The following is a 13,646-nucleotide window of genomic DNA, read 5'->3' on the forward strand; positions in this document are numbered from 1 at the left end:
AGTGATTAAAACCATCAGTCCTGTTTTACGGAAGCTATCAAAGACCAGTAGCGTTAACTCTTGACTATTAGCAGCCTGGGGCTCATTTCACACCAGCAGACTAGAAGTGTGTATCCTAATACTAATCTTCCAAGCCATCCAAGGTTATTCTCCTGTGAAGGTGATAGATGGTACCTGTCACTTGCTATTACATTTCTAGCTCATTGCTCCTAGGCAGCAGCACTGCCTGTTCAGAAGTCACCTTAGAAAGAGAACCAAACATAGAAAGCAAAATCTGGTTTGCTCTGGGTTGATGAGGATTAAAGTTAAGCTAGCCCGGCATGACAAGGAAGCTCTAGCTTACTCTGCAGCCCTGCAGCCCTCAGCGAAGACGAGAGAAGAGCCCAGGGTACAATGGCAACAATCGCTTTGCCACAGGTAGAGCAGGGGCTCTTATCTCGAGATAAAATGGAAGGGACCGGTACCAGGAACTGTATGTTAGCAGACTGTGACTCAAATGTATGTACACCGAAGCATGTTCAGACAGGTTCCTTTCCAAGTAACTCCCTTGTATTCGCTCTATAAATAGAAGTGGCCCACAGGCGCACTCAGAGAGGCAGCAGGCCTTTCTAGGCAGCATTGCCTAGGCCAGTGCTTAGACGATACTCAGAGGTTACTTCTGTCTGCCTGAAACCTAACTGAAAAACTTCCTGTAGAAGTCCACATTTAACGTGACTAAGCTCAGGAGCACTTAAAGCCCTTTGTGTTTCTGAAATATGCTAAATATATGATTGTTCAAAGACACCAGACCCAACACGACATGATTCACAAAGCTCTCTAATTCAGTAGCACATCTGAATGCTGGGGACGAAGAGAAGAATATAATTAAAGGTTCAAACAAGTATGGTAAAAGAACTTCTTTAAGCCTCTAAATCCATCATGAAGTTGACTTTCAAATGCACTTTACAGTTTGCTTGCTCATTGCTYAGCTTCATTTGTTGTCTAAGAAATGTTTATATGCTTTTGCTGGGGTGTTTGCTGCCCAAGAGTTAATTCATGAACTGACTGTTATTTTTAAACTCAGAGAGAGCAAAAGTCTGTAAAGGTAACAGTAATACAAACTCTTCTGAAGAGAGCACCCTAGTTTATCACCTCAAAATACATTGGTCAGAAATATCCTTCGTCCTCTGTAACCATTAGCCGGAAATTGTCCTTGGGTTACTCCATTAATACTTACAGTTCTTCCCAAAGCACTGTGCTGCACACGTGATGGGCGGCTGGGCAGCACACGGAGCCCTTTCTGCTGCTGCTGGGGAGGAGGATTTCTTTCCAGGGCATGGCCGGCCCTTCGTGCTGCGGGGGTGCTCCCTGGCTTAGCTGGGAGGGCTGTGCTGCGGAGACAGCTCCAGGCCCCCTCTGCCGGGCAGTTCGAGGTGTCTGTACTGTGAGATGATATGTATAAAGCTCTTGGTGGGTGGGGGACCACATATGGTATCAGAACCCCAAATCAACCCACCTCTGCACTTCTTGAGCCCAATGTTATCAGGCCGGATCTACCTCGGTAAGTATCCCAGCATCCTGCAGAACAGTCAGATCCAATTGCTCTTTCCCCTTGGGAAACGGGGGTTTCCTGCCTGGGCCCAGTGCTAGCTATGCCATACTTTCTTCTGAGTTCACCAACCTGCAAAAGAACCATGTCACCCTGGGATCTGTCTCACTCTCCTGCTTTCAGGCACAGCTTATTACTAAAGGGCACAAAGCCATTCCCCAGTAAAGGCAGCAGGACTGATCTTTTCTATGTTACCCCTCTTCTCACTCCAGAAAGAGAATGCATTTTTCCCTTTAAACCATTCAAAAGGCAGGCTCCCCTAGAGTAAACTCTTAATCCAACAAACTTCCCTCTTCTGGGGTGAAGAAAAAGCATAGGAATGAGATACACCAGACCAGTGGTTACCAGGAGATTAGAAGGCTGCACGGCCAGTCACCGGCACGTTGATCTGGGCTTGGTCTTCTTCCAAGACAGTGGGCAGGCAGGGCTGGGCTCGTACCTGGGCTTCCTGCCTTCCTTCGTATGTTCTTTTGCCAGCCGGTGACTCAGAGTGTGTTTCTTGGGCATGGCAGAGCAGTGTGTGTCTGCATGTCACATCTGGCTGTACTGCCCTCCCAAATCTGTGCCCTGAGGACTGCGTAAAAGGCGCTGGGTCAGTGCCGTGGGTGTATCCTGGGTGTTTTAGCAGCCCCAGGCAGGCCTCCTTTCTACCCTGCCTGCCGATCAGCAACATTAACCCCAGAGATAAACCTGGCCTTACTGTAAGCAGTGTATCGCACTACGCTGAGTCCAGCGCTCACCGGCTGTGCGCGGTTGGAGTAGCTCCTGTTCTGACGAGCGAGCTGTGCGGGCAGGCGTTGGCGATTCAGTGGGTGAGTCTGTGCTGACGTCACGAGCCCGGGGTGCAGCTAGGGGTGCTCATCAGTGCTCGGGTTTTTCAGTTTTTTTCCTGAAACTTACTGAAATCGAATGGAAATGTATAGAGAAAGTCATTCATGTTTCTAGCATCATCTTTACCAGAGTAAGCTGGCCTGCAGTGGTCTGGCCCTGTGCTAGCTTGGGGGAGCCTGGAAATGCCCCCCAACTGTTCAGGGGGACGTAAGTGCTTTTCTTGTCYGAAACACGTGTGTTGGGTGCTGCTGAAGAGCGGACACGCAGCACCCACAGCTGGCTGCGCTGCGGGGACGGGTGAGGAGAGAGAGACGCCATGGGAGCACTTTGACTGTGTATGAATTGCTGTTTTATACATCACCATAGCCCTCTGCTTCAACATCGCCCACGCTCACACTCGCAGCACAACCCTGCAATGGCTCTCCTGCTGCTCAGAGGAGCCGTGGGCTTCGCAAGCCAGCCGGAGGCAGGATTCGCGGGCAAGGAAGGGGACTGAGCTCCTTCCCCAGCGCAGTGTCCCACAGACCCGTCCCAGTCGCGTAACCCAACCCCGAGACAGCGGCTGTGTTTCTCACCTACCTAACACCCTGTAGGAGTACCCTGTAATGCTCACGGTAGGAATTACTGTAGAGTTACACACAACTATCCTGAGTTAGTCACCGTCACACCATCGCTTGCTGGCCTCAGCTGCCTGCGGAGAAACACTTGTAAAGTGCTGTTTGTGGAGAGATACTCTGAAAGTTTTAGGGAAAATGAGCTATCCTGTACCCTTCCGTCTTCCTCCTCCTCCCGGCCAAGAAAAGGCAGCTGGCTTCAAACCTGCAGCTTGTGTGTCGATCCAGCTGTGAACAAGCAGGCAGCCAAGCCAGACACAAACGCAAATCAAACAGCAGTGTTAATAAATGTGGGATTTATCCTGGCACACAACTGTTCAACTTCAAAGGGGAACAAGAGGAGAGGAAACCAGCATGGAGCAGTAGCTGAAAAGCAATCATAAGAAAAACTTAGAAGTGGAAACAAAGAGATGAGACTTCCAGCAGGCTGCAGGCTTAATGATGCACCGCTAAGGACTGCGTGAAGAAAGCTAGGAAAACTTCCTGCTCCTGGGTGGTTAATGTGGAGAGGGTTGCATCCCTTGTAAAAACTGCAGCTGCTAAATACTAACTACAGTCCCCCGCCAGACACCCTAGCAGACACCTAAATGATCCTTATCGCCCTAATATTGCCACAAGTGGATGAGTCCCTGTGCCAGTGTGCCCACAGCATTTTCGCCGCTGCAAGGAAAATAACCCCAGGGAAGGGGCGGTGCGGGAGAGTGAATCACCTGCCGGGGCCTCCGGCGCTTGCACCCCACATGGCCTTCCCTGGGCCACCTCATCTGCCTTGTTTGGTGGCCACAGAGGGCACAGGAAGCTACTGCTCCTGGGCCAGCTRTGGGAGGCTGATGCCTGCTGCTGTTGCGGGGCACATCACAGCAGCCCCACAGCTGCATCCACAGAGGGACCTGGGCGGCCGTCCAGCTGCCATGGCAGATTGGGGAGGATTTACATGCCTGGATAAATGTGTGGATCTGGCTCAAGCCTCTGGGTTGAGGGCAATCCTCCTCCCGTCCCCGCTGCCTTCTTCCCTGAGGGCAGTGTTGAAAAAGCAGAGAAGCAACYGCTGGCGATGCTGCCCCGGAGCTGCTGGGGCCCTTCAGCATCCYGAAATGCGGGACTGGGCCATCTCCAATATGCGCTGGGCAGCGCAGGCGGGAGTTTGTGGTGGTGCTGGGTTTGCAGCCCTCATGGTGTTAGTATAAATGAGATGTTTTTCCCCCCTCTGGCAGGTAAACTGTGCATCAAGAGGGTGACGCAGGCTAAAGAATGACTTTCTAACAAAAAGGACCTACATGAAAGAACCCATTCGCCTGTTGTGGCTCAGGTGCCGAAACCAAGGCAGGCTCTCGACCAAACGATAACTCACAGGAAATGGTCCCGTCTCTGTAGTATTCGTTGTTCCCTTGAATCTGCATCGGCTGCGTAACCTTTTTGCTGCATATGACTAGCTCTGGTTGTTAGGTCTTTTTTTTCTTGTTCTTTCTCCTGTATTTTTAAAACTGAAATTAACTTGTCAAAACAACATGGAAAATTCACAGTGGGGAATTAGGGATTAAATTGTCTGTCAGTCTTGTCAGAGGGAAAGTCTTTTTTTTAATCATCTTATGCATTTGCACATGTCAACAGTTTCAGAAACTGTTCAGTGATATTGTTCCTTGAGTTTGACAGCATTTGTTGTACATATCTAAAATGAAACATGCCTTTGGCTTAAAAGCACATATTGCTATATAATTTATAAGACTCCTGCATGCCTTAACAAGTATGATAATGTAATTTTAGGATTACCTGGCATAAAATAGATGCAATTGCATTGAACTCTGTGGTTTTCACCTGCTTCTACCATCTCTGAAATGGAGTTCTGGCTCGATAGATGTTAAAACAATCTTAATGTTAGTGTCTGATGCTTTTTAAACTCCCCAACTCATGCTGTCAAATGAATACAAGACAATCTCATTTTTTATTTTAAAAAAGGTAATTTTTAATTCTTGCTCTTTGAAAGAAAAGCTTGGAAACAGGGTTCAGATGCATGCCACAGGCTCTCTAAGCAGGAGATAATTTTTAATCTCTAAATGTGATGAGTCTTTTTAGTCCTTTTATTTTTAGAGCAATTCTCAGTTATCATGGAAACTTGTCAATGAACTTTGTTAAACATGAGATTGGAAGTGCTGAGGTGAGCGCTTGCTCTTCAGGTGAGACAAACTGGGACACCAACGCTGAAGCCAGCAGAGCCAACATACGAGCTGGGAACCGGTCCTGGAATTGAAGTTTTGTGGAAATGCAGTTGTGCTCACGCAGCGGCCTCAGTGCCGTTCTTACATGCTTCATGTGCAAGCTCTGCCTGCTGGTGGTCAGCTTCCCGCTGGCCACTCCACCCCGGCACCAGCTCTGGCAAAGCGGCATGAGACAGGATTTGCCTTGGGAGACTCTCAATTCTCCAGAACCGGACTGGACAACACTTTAGAAAYGCTGCAGTACGTTGAGGTGAACAAGCTTGTGTGCGGCCAGCTGAGAGCTTCTGCTTGCTTACTGCTTTATTTTGGTGAGACTTCTCCTTTTGATTCCCAGGAGCATCGTAGTGAAATAAGATTGCTTGTTTAGGTGTTTTTAATTCTTGCGAGAAGAATGATATGACGTTTCTAATCCTACTTTGTTAATGATCTCATTCTAGTTGTTTTAATTATTCTAATTACACTTAGTGTGACAGTGCAATAGTGTGGATGGATAAAGTCACCAAGCAAAGGATCAGCTATCCTGAATAAAAAACTATGCAGAAGACCAGCTGAGATAAACCTAAGCACATTTTTTGTCATGTCTTTGAGTTGCCTGTGGCAGACAACCCAAGTACCTTGTTCATCAACGGATCGCGACTCAGCTCTGGTAGCACAGGAGATTTGTTATACGCTGTGTATTAGTAGTTCAGATTCTTTGGAAGCACTTATTCTTCAGTGATTATGTTGGCAGTAAATTTGCAAATTGGAGGGAAGTAATGGAAAATGAAACTGTCAGCAGCCCATATGTCATGGGAGCAGCTGGGAAAATGATCCATCAGATGACTTAATCTGAAAAATACATACATCTTAATGGCACAGAGGGTGTAACCTTTGAAGAACAACTGTATARTCCAGCTGTACACAGCAATCTGATCAAATGATCTAATAAAAGCAGTGGGACAGCCTGGCCRGGCACAGTCACATCCCCATTGCGCCTTCACTAGCAGCAGGATTTTGCAGTTTTGGTGCAGAAATCCAGGACCATGGCTGGGGCTCCTGGGTCAAAGATGCCATAAAACTGCTTCTGGGTGGCCTTTCCTGTGTTGATCAATAGGTTAAATGATACGTTCCTGGAGCCTGTTTGAAACTCGGAAAAGTTTCCAATTCTGCAAGCAGGCATCCCCCAGAGAGAACGAATGGCTTAAAATCTGGTTCACGGACTTATTTCTTCTACACCCCTGATGCAACTGCTATTGAATTAGTGTTAGCTCTTCGTTCTTCCCTGAAATGCAGGTTAGTATTATATGCCCAGTCAGGACTGCTCAACGCAGCATCGGTCATGGTCGCCGTCTTTGCATCTCCACAGAACGTTGCTTCCCGTGTAGTGTGATTTGGGGAGTCAGTACACCCCCCAGTCGACAACTGCCCTGTAACAGATGGATCAGAGTGCTTGTACATTGCTAACAGTAATTATGGGTAATTAAAATGGTTTCCTGGGATAGCAAGGCCCTGCCCTTGCAAGCAATCATCTGCAGCCTTGATTGGAGTCCTGCGGCGTCGGGGAGACGGCTGAGGCGTTGAGTTGTGCGGGTGCGCGCGCGGTGCAGAAACAGGGCCTACGGCTGGAGACAGGGGGACACCACTGACCACGAGTCCCGTAGAAAGCTCAGAGCTGACCTCCGTGTTTCACCGTGCAGATACTTCGCTTAGGAGAGACATTGACCTAAGATGTGTCAGTATTGTCAAATTTCGTAATTTATCGTGAGCTGTGTAATAGTTAATGTTTATCCCTGAATCTCTAGCTCTAGGGGGGAGGAAACAATGACATGAAATGCCAGTTTACATTTTCTTTAAGGAAGGGATGTTTCTATCACTTTGGTTGCATGGAATAATCTTAAAATAGTCCCAAATTTACCCTAACAGAGCAAAAAACAGAAGACAAATTAGGTATGTAATTTTTGTTTAAAAGACAGGGTTTTTTTAATATGTTCATTATTTTTATGGGCTTGTTCATGGTTTTGAGCATTTGTAGTTGGCCCTCATTAAGCACACAGCTACCATGAGTATTTCATAATATGACTTTAGGATGGCTTAAAAAAGATTAGCAACCTTTTGCAATTTGGACTTGAAAGCCAACCAGGACAATCCCTCTTCCTGATTTTTCTACTTAAACATTGTAACAATCTTTTTAATAATAGTAATAATAATAGTAATATATTTGATAATTATTTGATAATTTGTAGAAAGGAATTTATTTGAATAATTCAGTCTCTCTGGCAGTTCATATATTGTTTATTGGCTACTTTCATTTTTGCAAGTGTTTCTTTTTTTAAATCATGAACTGAACAAAGGAATAGGCATAAATGGTGAGGAAGTTCATCATAAGCACTGGYTCTTCAAAGACTAAAAGAGACTTGTTTAATTTTAATTGAACACAAATCCACATGATATTTTTTATATGCCTTAAATGTATTATCCCTCTTTGTAGCAGCTTAATTTGCATTTCCAAAGAACAAGCAAATATTTCCTGTTTCCTTATGAAGTGCTATTTTTGTGAACTCATTCCCGTAAGTAAACTCATTTTGTGCAGTTGTCCCTCAAGGCAGACACGGCAAAAGCAATATTGCCTCTAAGCAAATATCAACATAATATGCATTTTTTATATTTTAAGATGGCTGGCACGGAACCCTCTCTTTTATTGCCTGCATGCTAAGTATACAGCATATTTTGATACCTCTTTTTCTGCAGTGCAAAAGCTTTGTCTATGTTAGTGGCTGCAAGCCTCATGGTACCCTTTCAGGACAGGAATACATGCAGGGAACATCTCCTCCTTGCTTGGTTTGGCAGAGGGAGCGAGGGAAGACAGGAAGGATACCTATTCTGCAGAAAAGGGACAGGAAAAGAAATTCTTCTCATTTTTAGCACTGAGAAATCATCTTCAAACTAGTGGTACTTCTTTTTTTTTGTTTTTTAAGAATTTTTTTCTCTTCTCTGCTCTAAATGTTTATTGAGACACTAAACACCAAATACATTTTGTCCTTAAAAACCCTGGTTTTAAGCAGTTTTGAAACCCATTAGTTTTTGAAAAAAATCACAGAACCATCAGTTCTCACACTGATGTTTGGCAGTTCAGTAGAATTTCTCTCAAGACAGAGATTTCTAGTACTTAAAACCCACTGGGAAAATGCAGAATTTTAGTCCAAAATGAGTATGTCATTAAGGGTCTGATGCAAAGCCCAGTACAGTCCAAGGAAGGGCCTGAGCCTCAGAGACYGGCAGGAAGGTATTTACACTGGTAAAGAACCTATTTAGAAAATACCAGCTTTTACAACTGCAAAGGCTGTGCCCATCTCTAGGAAAGTTAATCCTGAGGATGTTGCACAAATTCATGCTGTGGATGATGCACAGACGTAGCTGAGATTTTGAACTTTGCATGCAGTGAATTTATGCTGAAATATGATACGTGTGCATATTACTAAGTAGGGGGAAAAAAGAAATTCTGGAGCTGGCAGTGCGCAGTGCTGGTTGTGATGAGGAGTTTTGTGGACCTTAAATGTTTGTGTGCCAAGTCTCGTGCTGGAGCAGAGCACAGTTTCATATGGCTAAGCCGTGCATCTGATTTGATTTCCTATTGTACATGATAGAAACATGAATGAAGCCTGCCTCTACTTATATCACAGACAGGAAGGTAGGAATGAGGTCCAAAAAGCCCAGCCCTTCGGGAGCCAGGTACCCGGCCTTGCGAGCCGTCATCGGGGCTTTCTCATGGAGAAACGCAGGAGGCTCCGTGGCACCAGTGGCCGAACAGCATCTGCGGGAAGGTCGTCCCACCACGGGCAACTCTCTGTCCTGCACAAGGCGTTTTGTATTCACTGGAGTGTGTTCGATTCCAGGTTAATGTGATTGTGGATATTCCCATTAAGTGGAGAATCATCTACTCCTTTTTTTGAATCTTGCTCATCACTTCACCTCCGTGTTATCTTCTCTTCTGTGGTATCGCACTGTAATGGAAGGATGTTTTTACTAATGACACCTTTTCATAACCAAAGAGAAATACAGTTTTAAAATGTGATTATTTGGACTGCAACAGAGTGCAGCAAACCCTATCTAGCATTTACCAGTATTTCAAAGAGACCGCTGTATGAAAGAAGATTTATTGTTTGTTTGTTTTTAAAGGCATGCCAGGATGTGTTCCCAACAGGAGAGTCTGTATTATTTCCTCTTACAAGGTACGGCATTTTTAACAAAGCCAGTTAGCAGCGAACATCTTCTTAGTGTTGGCTTCCTGCCGGTGAGGCGGGAGCGTGCCCTGCAGCCAGAGGGCAGGGAGGCAACACAGCCTCTGCAGAGGCACTTCACCATCGATAGCTCACTTCTGCCTGCAAATGGAAAACCTTTGCTAATCTCTCTCTTTCAAGGAAGACACTTTCCGTTCCGTGTTGTCTTCTGCTGGAAGCTGGGTTACTGCACGGTTTGTCAGCCAGAGAACAGATTTCTCAAGACGCTTTGTGCCATAGGCACCATATGTCTAGCCTAAAAATATATCCCTCAGTTCAGCACAGCAAACCTGGAGTGACAGTGGTGTTAAGAGGAGCTGCCTGGTGTTTCCTTTCCTGTGGGGGTTTCACTGTGCTGTAGCAGTGCCCTCAACCTAAATACATATATACACAAATAGACATATTGCATCAAGAGCAGCGTGTACCGGTATAGAATCAATGCGGTTTCATCTGGGGCATGAGTAAAGTCTCACCTGTTTCTTCTGCTAATACGGATAAATACTGGTCTCTGCGTCTGGCTGGAGGTCTCAGGCTTGCAGGTCTCTGTTCCAGAGGGTTTTCCTTGCACCCGCCAGACTTTGTGCCCTTACTTGTGCTTTTTGATTTTCTTCCTGGCCACTGGAATTAAAAAAGGCTTAAAACCCACCTGAGGTCTCACAGGAGCCTTTGATTTGGTGCTAGACTCTCTCACTTTGCTTAGGAGCAGGACTCCCTGGCCACGTTGCCCAGTTGCTTACATAGTCGTTGAAGGAAGATGAGGCATCCCCGAGAGGAGGTCCACGCTCTTCCTCCCCTCTTGTAGGACGTGATGATTCATCTCTACTCATGCCTGTATTCCTCCGTTCTCTAAGCTCACCTGTAGTAACAAGTTATTTTGAGTACCGGAATGAGTCAGGCCCTTGCCCTACTGACTGGGTGCAGCCTCAAGCCCTCATGGTGCTTGAGCTGGGGGTGGCTGCGGGTGCTTTGCCCCCTGCTTGCGCTGGCAGCCAGGATGGTAGTGGCCCCGTGAGAACTGTTGGCTTTGCTCTTGGTGATTGGTAACATCTTTGTCATGACTTGGGCCACATGATTCGCAATCCTCTCAAAAGGCTCCCTGAAACATGAGCCAATTTCTCTTTTAAAACTGTTATAAAAAATTTTTTACAATACTAGCTGTGCTGAGCATGATAGTATAAAAGTCCTTCGTAGTCCTCACTGCCAACCAACACAGACTTATATCTCAATGTGGAAAGGACACAGAACCTCAGTTTTTGATTAAAACAGCTCAGCTTTTCATCAGTAAAAACCAAAGTTCACAATGCCAAATAAAATAAAGCCAGGTTCTTAGCTAGTTTAAACTGGGTGAGCTCCATTTAGCTTCAGCAGACCTATACTGAATTATACTTGCTGGAGTTTTAGCTGCTGCATGATTCTCCTTCTCTGACCGAGTAAGACACATAACTGGCTTCCAAGAGATCCATGTGAAGGGACACATTGCTATTCTGTACCTGTTCAGTCCTAGATTCACAACCTGCAGACGCAAGTAGAATTCTGCTCATTCGCAGATTTATTGCATTTTTTTCTTTGGAGTCTGAAGTTGCATTTATGGCTTCTCTGGTTGAGTGTTTGCACTAATGGATGGGAATTTTTATCTGTTTCTTTATTCCGGCATGCTGTAAGCTAAAATTTTAACATCCCGTAAACCAAACTGAGAACCGGTTTGTGGCAAGACAGTGGGAAGTAAATGGCACCTAGAGGTACTGCGTTCTTTTCTTGGTGCTCCCGTTACTTTTAGCACTGCAGTTATGTAGCAAACGTAGCTGCGGAGGAAAGTTACAGAGACCCATTGGGGTAGCAAAAATCTCAATGAAACAGTTGCTAGTGATTTTGTCATGCTTCCACCTTTGGGTTCCCCTCACACTGAGCTGCAAATCTTTTGTCAGCCTTTTGAAAGTCACGGCTAAAAATACTGAAAACACTCTAGGCTTAATGGGATTTGAGTTGCTGCACATGGGCCCTAAAAGAAATTGCCAGCTGATCGCAAGAGATGCTCAATGACTTCTAAGGGTGGGCAGCAATCAGCATCTCCCAGAAGAGTCAGAATACCTCACAGTGTTTTAAGCTAAATAGCCCAAACCTTAGGCATGAATGAGCAGTTTGTCACAGGATCCAGATCATGAAAGCTTAAATAGAGATCAGTGAGTAAGTCCACTTTTTCCCAGCTCTGCCTACTATTTTAGTGGTTTACATAGCTTCTGCCAGTTGTTCTCATAAAGACGTTAAAAGACCAAAAGTTGAGAAAAGCATAGGAGTAGCTGGCTGCAGTAATAACATGCATTTCTTGATTTTATGAGCTGTTGTAAAGTTGTTCCCACGTGACTGTATTTACTCACTTGCAAGTCACATTCTTCTCTATAACTGAACAGGACCAGCCAGAAATAAAACCTTTACTAAACTGTAGTTCCTTCTTCCACTTAATGCAGAAGAACTGGCTTTTCAGCACCCAGAAATTCAAATTCAAAGTGATGTCTGGAGGCTTTGTACATACTACGGCTTCTGAAGTTTATTGCATACTGCAGGGTTGTTATTTTACATCCATTATTAGGAGCAGGCTATAATGGCTTGGGTTTAAGGCATCTAACTAAAAATGTGAAAGCAGAGGGTGTAAATTTAAGCTATGTTGTACACTGTTGAATCATCATACCAAATTTTGCTCCCTGCAGTTGCGGAATCCAGTTTGCACTGATTAATTTGATGCTGAAACTCCAAAATGGATTCTGAGCATCCAAGCCAAGACAGAATAATAATATAGTGCTTTTACTCACTGATCTCAAAGTGCTTTTGTGTTACTGCCATTGGCTGAAGCTGAAATACAGAAAAGTTAAGTAATTTCTGTGGCACTACATGAATTTAATGGTAGGGTCAGGAATAAGACTCAGGCTATTTGCCTTCAAAACCTTCATTGTATAGCCTGAAACCACCACTGAAAAGAGTAAGCCGAGAAGCTGAAGGCCATGGACGTAGTTGCCTCCGTTACCTCAGTTCTTGGTTTACCTGAGCTGAAGGAAATGCACGGCTGCCGCTAAGCTTATCGCACTTAGGTGAGATCATTAGAGTGACTCTGGTTTACTACGGTTGGAAATCAGTGTTTACAGTGGGAAAGCAAATATTCCAAATGCAAATATTCTCATGTTCTGAAGTCTTATCGCCCCTCTTAAAAAAAAAAAATTAATCCCATTGTGTAGAGGCTCGGTCTTGAGGAGATATGTGAGGACCGCCAAGGAAATAACAGCATTTTATCAGGCACACCAGTGAGTTTTGTCTAATGGCTGGAACTTGTGAATGAGTCAGTGGTTCGGTTGGTGACAAATTCTACTTTGGGGCAAGTTGCTTCACCTCGCGTCCTACATTTCCACATCTTTAAATTGGGGACAATCATGTAAAAAAGATTGTATGTAGCAGGCAAGTATTTTAGCAGAAACTGAGTGCGTGTGTGAAAGTGTGACTATTCTTGCTTTGGCCATATCTGTTGTCAAAGTTGAAAGTGGAGGACCTCTGCACCCACCACGACTAGCCAAGAAAGCATACACAGTAAATACTCAGCTATACATCACTGTGAATGACTAGCCCATCTCAAGCCTGGGTGCTAAATCCTTTCACGGCTGTGCTGATTTTTTTTTCCTAATGTGGCGCTGGGGTAGACGGATAAATACTGTGGACTATCATGGCCCACATGAGCAAGTTAGGGCCTTCTGCAGGTCTCCTGAAGCCTCTTGATTTCTCCTCCTGACGTTGTTTACCTAATGTCTGTTGCTGTACCTTGTGTCTCTCTTCCTGGTAACTTTGTGTTGATTCTAGATATGGGAGGAAACTGACTGCAGAAAGCTCAGGCTCGCTTCCTGAAAGCCAGACTTCAGGGTTGGCTCTGGCCAGCGCAGAGCCCCAGAGGCAGGGCACTGAGCAGGGAGGACAGCATCGCGGTTCAGCACCCAGGCACATCACATGCGTCCCTCTGCCAAATCCTTCGTGGTGAGCACAGCCACAGCCACCCAGGCTGCCGCACAGCTGGATGCCGGCGTCCGTACTGGATCTGCCTGGTGCTGGTGTGGTTTGGGTGGCCAGGGTTCAGGTTCACCTGCTGAACTGGACACAGCACTCC

At 45.5% G+C, this 13,646-nt stretch overlaps 1 long non-coding RNA gene across 2 annotated transcripts in view; it reads left to right on the forward strand.

Moving 5' to 3' along the window:
• The window catches only part of LOC112977316, a 28,625-nt gene extending 22,784 nt beyond the window's left edge, over positions 1-5,841 (forward strand). The window contains exon 3 of one of the 2 annotated variants that reach the window (XR_003257459.1): positions 4,248-5,841. This is a non-coding gene — a long non-coding RNA (uncharacterized LOC112977316). The remainder of the gene's footprint in view (positions 1-4,247) is intronic. The other variant, XR_003257462.1, reaches the window with a different exon arrangement.
• Positions 5,842-13,646: the final 7,805 nt, after the last annotated feature.

This window comes from Apteryx rowi, unplaced genomic scaffold (assembly GCF_003343035.1).
Source record: "Apteryx rowi isolate R43461 unplaced genomic scaffold, aptRow1 scaffold_82, whole genome shotgun sequence".
NCBI classification, from domain to species: domain Eukaryota; kingdom Metazoa; phylum Chordata; class Aves; order Apterygiformes; family Apterygidae; genus Apteryx; species Apteryx rowi.